The 8,987-nt window shown below is 31.3% G+C and overlaps 1 protein-coding gene across 1 annotated transcript in view; it reads right to left on the minus strand.

Annotated features, from left to right (window-relative positions):
* LOC110024863 (NADH-ubiquinone oxidoreductase subunit 8-like) overlaps positions 1-8,987 on the minus strand; it is a 28,284-nt gene that overhangs the window by 12,863 nt on the left and 6,434 nt on the right. The gene's annotated exons all lie outside the window — the stretch shown is intronic.

The following is an 8,987-nucleotide window of genomic DNA, read 5'->3' on the forward strand; positions in this document are numbered from 1 at the left end:
CGACATGTCCATTTAAATCTCCTCCAATAAAAATTCTTTCTTCAAGAGGTATCATTTGTATTAAGTCTTCTAAGTCATTCCAAAATTTATCTTTAGACCCTGTATCTAAACCTACTTGAGAAGCATAAACACTTATAATATTAGAAATCTTAGTATCAATGATAATCTTAAGGTTTATAATTCTATCACAAACTCTATTAATTTTTACAACATTATCTTTCAAACTTTTATCTATAATTACACCTACACCATTTCTAGTGTGACTCTTACCAGAATACCAAAGTTTAAAACCTAAATTATCAATCTCCTTAGCCTTTTCTCCCACCCACTTAGTTTCTTGAATACATAAGATATTAATTTTCCTATGAATCATAATATCAACTAATTCCATTAATTTGTCATTGAGAGTGTCTATATTCCAAAATCTTATCCTAATATTAATTTCATTAGTTTCATGGACTAACTTCTTTACCCGCATTCGCCCGTAATAAGGGAACCCTTGCTTATTTAACACTACAACCGGGCGCCGGTGTAGCGACCCTTGCACATTTTTCACTGTATTCAGGCTATACAGCGCGTCGCTTCCAGGGGACGCCCTAGCACTTACACAATGATCAAAAGAATTTATGTCATGATTTTTTCGACAAGTTTTACGCTGGTTGTCGACTACCTAACACAACCCTCAACTTTTCGCATCCGGGCTTGGGACCGACAACGGCAGTGAGAGCTACGTCGTACGTAGAGCTACGTCAGAAATCCGGACAGAAAATGGCTCCCTCTTCTTAGAGGGTTTTGTCTATCCTTATGACCTTGATTACAAAGCTTATCTCCACTTGATCAATCAATCCCAAGCTCTAAGCCAAAATCATTAAATACTAAACAATTAAAAGGAAGAGAAATACTTGGGTAATTGCTAAAAAATAAAAAATAAATGATGGGTAAAAAATAAAAGCAAAGAGAAGAAACATGACCTCATATATAAGATGCTAGAACTCCAGGGAAAAAAATCAAGGATTGGATTGGGAGAAAAAAACTATAAAACCTAAAGAGAAACAAATTATGCACAAGAGAAATAAGAAGCAAAGTTGCTTAAGCATGATGCTTCAGTCAAAGAGCTTTTCAATTCTCTCTCTCTCTCTCTCTCTGACTTTCTCCTTACGATTTCCAAAATCTCTCTTCTTTTCAAACTTCAAACTAAAAGAACTAAAAGTTGCAAAAAGATTAGAAAAGGCAAAAGGAGTCCAAGTAATCTTGTTTTTTATCAGGTCTTAAGCCAATTGTATACACACTCGAAACAAGTTTGATTCAACTTTACATCGGCCAAAATCAAATCATAATAAAGAGAGCTTGATTTTGAGCTAAATTGGCTTGATTACAACTGATTTTTATCCAACATGAATTGATTTCAAGCCGTATCAAAATTGGTTATTCTTCACACATTGCAACAGTAGGAAGGAAAAAAAAGGTAGATTTCAGCTTTCCTAAATGTAAATTTTAATTCATCCTACAATGGTAATTAGGGGTCCAATGTCCACAGGATAAAAAATAACAAAGTTATTTATTATAATTTATAAAATACGGCATCAGTTACAACTTAGAAAAATGACAAACATAGCCAAAAATTATGACAAAATTGGAACACTGCCTAAGTGCACTCAAATCTCAAACTTCAAGCTTCATTATTGTGCATCAACGTCTGGAACCGCCAAACAAGTGAACCAGCTAAGCAACTATCATCACAAACTGTTAAACCTTGTCAGCTCGAAAAATTAAATAAAAATAATGCAAAAAAATTGGAGACATCCTATAGCCCTTACTTAATCAAATAATATGATTTAAGATGGGTCATGATTCTATAGATCTGTTCCTCTCAGTGACCAAATAATCAAACCAAAAAAGAAAAGTTGTGCAAATACATTCTCATCAAACAAAAAAAAATTGAATAACGGCAATACAACTACAGCACGTCAGAATTACATATGAATAACATCCACAAAAGCAAACTAGACTAAATCAATCCAATAGCAGAATTACCGAAGATCAAAAAGTATTAACAAAAAAAATATAAAATAAATACCGAGCTACAAAATAAAACATGATAATAGCAAAATTATATATCCATTATTATCAATAAAATAAACCAAATAACATTGACATAAATTAGAGTACTACTAATTGCTGAACGGTCAAACCAACAAAAAAATTATAAAGCATATATAGCTACAGCTGTTTCCATTCCACTATGAAATTATAAGCATAAATCGAATAAGATAATAAAAAAAAGACGAATCATATTAAAGCAACAAAAGCTACTACAATACAGCATAATTACAAACGAATAACATCAAAACACATGAAACCAATAACATAACTAAAAAAAGGTATAGAACTATTGAACTACAAAATAAACCATGACATAGCATATTTGTAGATTTGTCCTTATCAATAAAATAAATAGAATAACATAGAATAATTTACAGAACTAATGAACAACAAAACGACAAAATATACCATGTAAGAAATTCAAGAAAATACATGCAGTCAAATTCAAGGAGAAGTAAAAGGAGTCCCAAGTAGGGCTGATATTAATTGGATTTTGAGCCCATTGTATACCTGCTTTTGATTCAATTTCAGATCAATCGAAATCAAATCACAGCAAATAAAGTTTTGATATTAAGTTGAATTGGCTTGATTAAACTAATTTCTATCCATCTTGAGTTCCATTTGAGCCAGCTCAAATTTTGCCTACTCTTCTTTGCAACATAAGAAAGGAAAAAAAGTGGCAGACTTGAGTTTCTCTAAATGTAAATTTTAACACATACTACAGCCACAATAATTAATGCCAAAAAAATTGAGATGCCATAAGGCCATCAGTTAATCGAATGGCATGACAGAAGATGAGCCATGCTTGTATACATCTGTTGCTTTCAGTCAACAAATAATCAAAACACAAAAAAAAAAGTCAGATAACCGTGCAAATCTGCCCATATCATACCAAAAAATTTGAAAAACAGCAATGTTGCTACAACTCGTCAAAATACAAACGACGAGCATCCACACAACCAAACTAGAGCTGCATCAAGCCAATGACAGAATTAATGAAGTTCAAAAGGTATGGACTTCAAAACTATAAATAACTACTAAAGTACAGAATATGATAACAACAAAATTGTACATTTATTATTATCAATAAAATAAACCAAATAACATTAACACAAGTCACAGAAATACTAAATTACTGTAATAAAATTAACCAAAAAAAACATAAAGCGTATATAGTTAGATTTATTTTCATCCCATTAACAAAATAACAAGCAAAAATTGAATAACAATAATAAAAAGGAAGATCAATCATATTCAAATCTGTTCCGATAGGGGAAAGAATTGATTGAACAACAGCTATGCTACTACAATACAGCATAATTACAAACGAATAACATCAACATACATCAAACCGATAACACAACTAACAAGAGCTAAAGAACTAATACACTACAAAATAAATCATGCAACAGATTTGTAGATCTGTTCTTATCAATAAAATAAATAGAATAATTTACATAACTAACAAACTACTGAACTACAAAATATACCTGAAAAAAAGTCAAGAAAATATATGCAGTCAAATTCAAGAAAAGGCAATAAGAGTCCAAGTAGAAATGTTATTAATCTGATTTTGAGCTGACTGTATGCCCACTCGAAACCAGTTTAATTCAATTTTAAATGGATCGAAATCAAACAACAGCAAAGAGAATTTTGTTTCTGAGCTGAATTGGCCTCATTACACTGCTTTTTATCCATCATGAATTTCATTCGAGCCAGCACAAAATTTGTTATTCTTCACATTGCAACATTAGAGTGAAAAAAAATAGTAGATTTGAGTTTATCTGAATGTAAATTTTAATTCATCATACAACCACAATTAGTGCTCAAGTGTGTAATAACTGAAAAAATAATATTAATAATTAATTAATTAAATTGAAACATCGGCTTGATCATAGCCATATAGGAGGTTTCTACTTAGGAGAAGAATGTCTCTTTCGAAAAGAATCAAATGATAGAACGAAGAAGAGAGAGAGAGAGAGAGAGATAGGAGGAAGAGGTGAGAGAGTTTTGAAACCTAGAAGGAAAGGCGACATAGCTGAAACAAAGGACAACATTCAACTTTGAGGTGTAAAGGAAGGAAAAGTCGCCTGCCGACACCAATATTGAACGAGGGAAGGCAAAATATATGTGATCGGGGGTGAAAAAGGAGGCCTCGTAACCTAGGTGTGCTTGTGTGTGTCTAGGAATAGGAAGACGATTCGTGCAAGCGCCGTGTAATTTGTGTCTCACGGAGAGGAAGAAGACGAAACGATTGATGCTTCGTGTGTTGTTCTATGAAGGAATTTGTTAGTCACCAAAGTGACCAAATTAATAAGTTTAATGAACATTAAATTAAATAAATTCAATTACTCATGAGTATGTGATGCTTGTTATGAAATAATTTAACATTTCATTACAAAAAAAATATTAAAATTCGAGAAGAGAGCTATGCTTGCAGGAAGACTAAACTAAAGCTGCATGTTGTGTCATGTGCAGGTTCAAATAAAGAAGAAGGAAAAGAAGCTACTCGTGCAGAAGTTTATATTCGAACCAAAACTTTTGAGGTGAGTAAAAGGTTTAATTTTTAATTATTTTATTTGTTTATTATTTTCGAATTTAGTTAAATTAATGTAATAGTAAAATCTTAATTAGATTCATGTCAATTAATGTTAGAAAATCAAAATGGAGCAAATTTCAAATTGTGATCGAGAAATTTTGAAATAGTGAAGGTTAGAGTCTAATTCTTCCTTTGGAATTCAGCATATTTCTTGAAACATAATGATTATTGTTTTATAAATTAATGGTATAAATCTGAAGGTTAAGAATATTTAATATTTGGTTTGAAATGAGGAGTAGACAAGGCTTAAGCTAACTAAAATTAAAGTTTTAAATTTATTAATTTAATTTTTGTTGTTTAGTATAATATTAAAGTCAGATCATATTAATTATTGGCATGAATCAATATTTAAGACTAATTGATTACAAGATACGAAAAATTTGAATATTTGATTTCAAGCAGGACTAAGGTGAGTAATTATATTTCTAAATTTCAATAATTTTCATTATTTCTAAATGTATGTTTGATTTCACTTATGGTATGTTCCATTGAAATCTAGATTATAATAAAATTTTTAAATTGTTAAATAGAAAATTATGCATGTTAAATAGTTGCATAATGATTTTTTTATAAAATCATTAGATTAGTGAATGACAATTAAATTATAGTAGATGTGCATATATAAATTATTACAAGACATATAAATGCTAGTATAGAAGCAAAAATCAATTTATTTCATAACATAGATTCTGTAAGAATGCATTTATTCATTTAGCGGATAAATGTAAAGCGTCTCATAAGAATGAAAGTATATTATGACGAATTAAATAGTGTATATATGATTGCTTGTATGTGGATACAAAGAGAAAGAGTTCACCCTCTCATAGTACAGATAGGGGACACAAATGTATCCGTGCGTGTTTATCTTATTCTACCATTATGGCCTATTTTGATGTTTAGATCACTAACCACTGTGTCATCGAGAGAATATCAATTAGGAGCGAGTAGACACATTTTCACCTCTAACAATCGTATAATTTAAATCACAAACCTCTATGCCAAAGAGATAATATTAGGCGGGGGTGTGTTAGGTTGTGTTTTGATTGTGCTCCTAAGATGAAAGTTAAAGTTAAAAGCATAAAGTATAAGAAATTTCAAAGATTCAACCTTAAAGGGTAAAGTTAAAATAAAAATTAAATTTTCAAAGATTATGCTTTCGCGTGTTGTTTGAGATTGTCAACGTTGATTGAAGAAATTCAGTCTGTTTTCAATTTTTCTAACTCTTTCAACTAGCCTGAGAAATAATTATTTCAAAAGGAGCCAAAGATAATCTCAATCAATCTCAATAACCGCGCAAAAATCTGTAACATTTTTCTTTCTGGGTACTGAAATAGTGTGGTGCATATATGAAAAGAGATGTGAATTTTATCTCATATTACACATTGTCTTGGACCTCTGAGTTGGATTGAAGAATATAACTTGTAAAGCTAATCTAACTGACGTTGGAATGAACCAATCCTTGAAAACTTTAAAAAAATCATTCCGCTGAATTTATGAAAGTTGTATTAGCTGAAATTTCCCTTTATGTTATGCATATCACCACCTCTTTGCTTCACCTCCTAACGTAAAAGTGGCTAGCACCACTCTCCAATTCTCTGGACAAATCATGCCCTCCATAATATTTTCAATCTTCAATAACCAATCTTGGGAAGTTTTAGGGCCACTGACACCTTTAAATACAGATAGCTTGAATGTCTAAAAGATCTTCAAACGTCGTTTAACTCCTGCACCATTTTCAGATTTGTGGGTCCTGTGCCGGTAGAAGATGTTTCAATCAACTATTTGTGATATCGACTGATCAATGTCATGTAATTCAATGACTTTAGTTTCTTTATTTGCCATATTCCGAATATCATTTCTATTTGAATCATTTTCAACATGCCTTTCTTATTATGCAATTAGCCTAAAAGGTGGGCCTTCGGTTTTTTTTTATTCATCCTCAGACATTTATCTATAATTTATCACATAGTAATTGTGTCATGCATGTATGATACCTTAAGTCATATGAGTTACCCACCCCAAATCAATCAACATATAGTTCTGCATAAATCAATTTGTATTTAATTTCATTCTTACTTCTTTTAAATCCAACAAGCTTCCGTCATTCTTTTCATCTAATAACTTGGTTCTGATACCACTTTTAATCACAATGCAAATGATCCCTTTATAAGGCCAACTGTGGTGCGACAATGGTAGACTAGTCGGTCAGACTAAATTCTCAAGAGCAATTATCTTAACTTGCATAATTAAAACCAGCTTGATGATGAACTAGTCAAACTAAATCACCGCAAAAGCACATTATACATTTCATTTCATAATTCATTAACATTCACATTTACTTAAAAGCGTGAAAATCATATCACCACAACAACAACAACAACAATAAAGCCTTAATCTCACTATGTGGGGTCGGCTACATAAATGTGGGGTCGGCTACATGGCTACATAAATCCTTTTAAAATAGAACTACTAAATCAAAATAATAAAAGCATGTACCCAAAAATCTATAAAACCTCCAAAACTATACAGGGCAAAAGTTCTACACGTCACACCTGACTACTCACTTTAGAGCTCCTTACACTTTTCTTGAAATTCCACAACATATACAACATAGAGAGACGAAAAAATGACTTTCTAAATGAAAAATGAAACAACATGCATGATCTTGGTAGCTCATATGCGTGACAGAAGAACATACATATAGACATGTTGAATTCATATCAATCAAATAAAATAAAAAGCATAGTAAATTGTAGCCGAGTAAAACATGTTGTAACCATATTACACATTTAAATTAAAGGATAAAAACATAGTAAACAGTAGATATTGGGTCAAACATACATTTCACTCATGTGCAAATCAAAATCATATACACAAGATTTCATAATCATATAAAGTCAAATTAAAACTGTCACTTGAGATTGTATAGATCTTGATTATTTTCATGTCATATCAATTAACTGGGTGGTCACCCAACTCGAATGCTACATAAACTATCGATAAAGGTTGGGCCCCTCCCAACATAGCAGCTAGCCCCTTTGATACCAGCGGTTCTCTACATTTTGTTCCTGTCTGATCTCAACAATTCCAAGAGTTTTGTCTTCGTCTAAATGTCAGAAGTTGGGAATCTCATTGCTTCCTATCATTTGTATTTATGTAATAGCCTACATATAATATTACTTGTGACATCTCTTTATATAACATCACTAGTGACATTTATTTAATCATAATTCCAGTAAAAAACATTCATCATAATATTTCATATATCATATGCATAAATCATAATAAATAAATACATGCAATCAATGATTTTATAAATATGTTCATCATATTCATTAGAATATTAAAATTATAAATATCATAAGTGACAAATCATATTTGCATTCATATAGTCTATACAAGTATTCATGCAAAATATGCAAAAAATCATAAATACAATTGTGAAACATGATCACATGAAAACCTGCAAAGTTATTTTTCTTAAGTCAGTAAAATATTATTTCACCTAAATCGATGAAACAGAACAACAAGTTTTCCCGATCTCACATTAAGCTCACCGCCTATTATAAACCACATGGAAACATAAACCTTTAGGATTTCATGAATTCTTAGCTTATATTGTATTTTAACTATAATATAATTCACTTATAAAATATAACCTCAAAAAGACTTCCCTCCATCACCAACTCACCAATACTTTCCTCTATTCCCTTTTTACTTAGCAGCCAACCAAAACTCGCCCTCTATTAAAACAAAACAGCCAACAAGTTTCATAGGAAGCTGAAAAAAATACATTCAACTTATTAGTATTTTGACAAAATTTATTATAGAAGTGTGTGTGTTTCCTACCCAATTACTTACCATACACAATCATTAATATCAGTTTTCTCTTAAAAATGCCTTCACAAGAATGGTAATTCTCTACCCAGATTACTATTCACATCTAAGGAAATTCGTAAATTAATGTAACCAATTGCAAATTCATAAGCATAATAACATATATTTCAAATGCCTTAATCAATTTCTTCCAATGCTCCTTAATTGCAGTATTTCCTTCCCCCAAAAGCCCAAACCGCAACCAGGAGCTGCAGGTCATCGCTCCAGCCAACACTTCCACCTCCTGCAAGCTACAACCTCCCTTCTGACTCTCCAGCACCCAATTCGCATGAAAATTGGTCCAGCCCATGAGCAGCAACAGGAACGGAAGAGGGAAATGCAGACTAGGGAAGGATTAAGGCTTATCACTGTCATATATATATATATATATATATATATATATATTATA

Source organism: Phalaenopsis equestris, unplaced genomic scaffold (genome assembly GCF_001263595.1).
Source record: "Phalaenopsis equestris unplaced genomic scaffold, ASM126359v1 Scaffold000276, whole genome shotgun sequence".
In the NCBI taxonomy this organism is placed as follows: domain Eukaryota; kingdom Viridiplantae; phylum Streptophyta; class Magnoliopsida; order Asparagales; family Orchidaceae; genus Phalaenopsis; species Phalaenopsis equestris.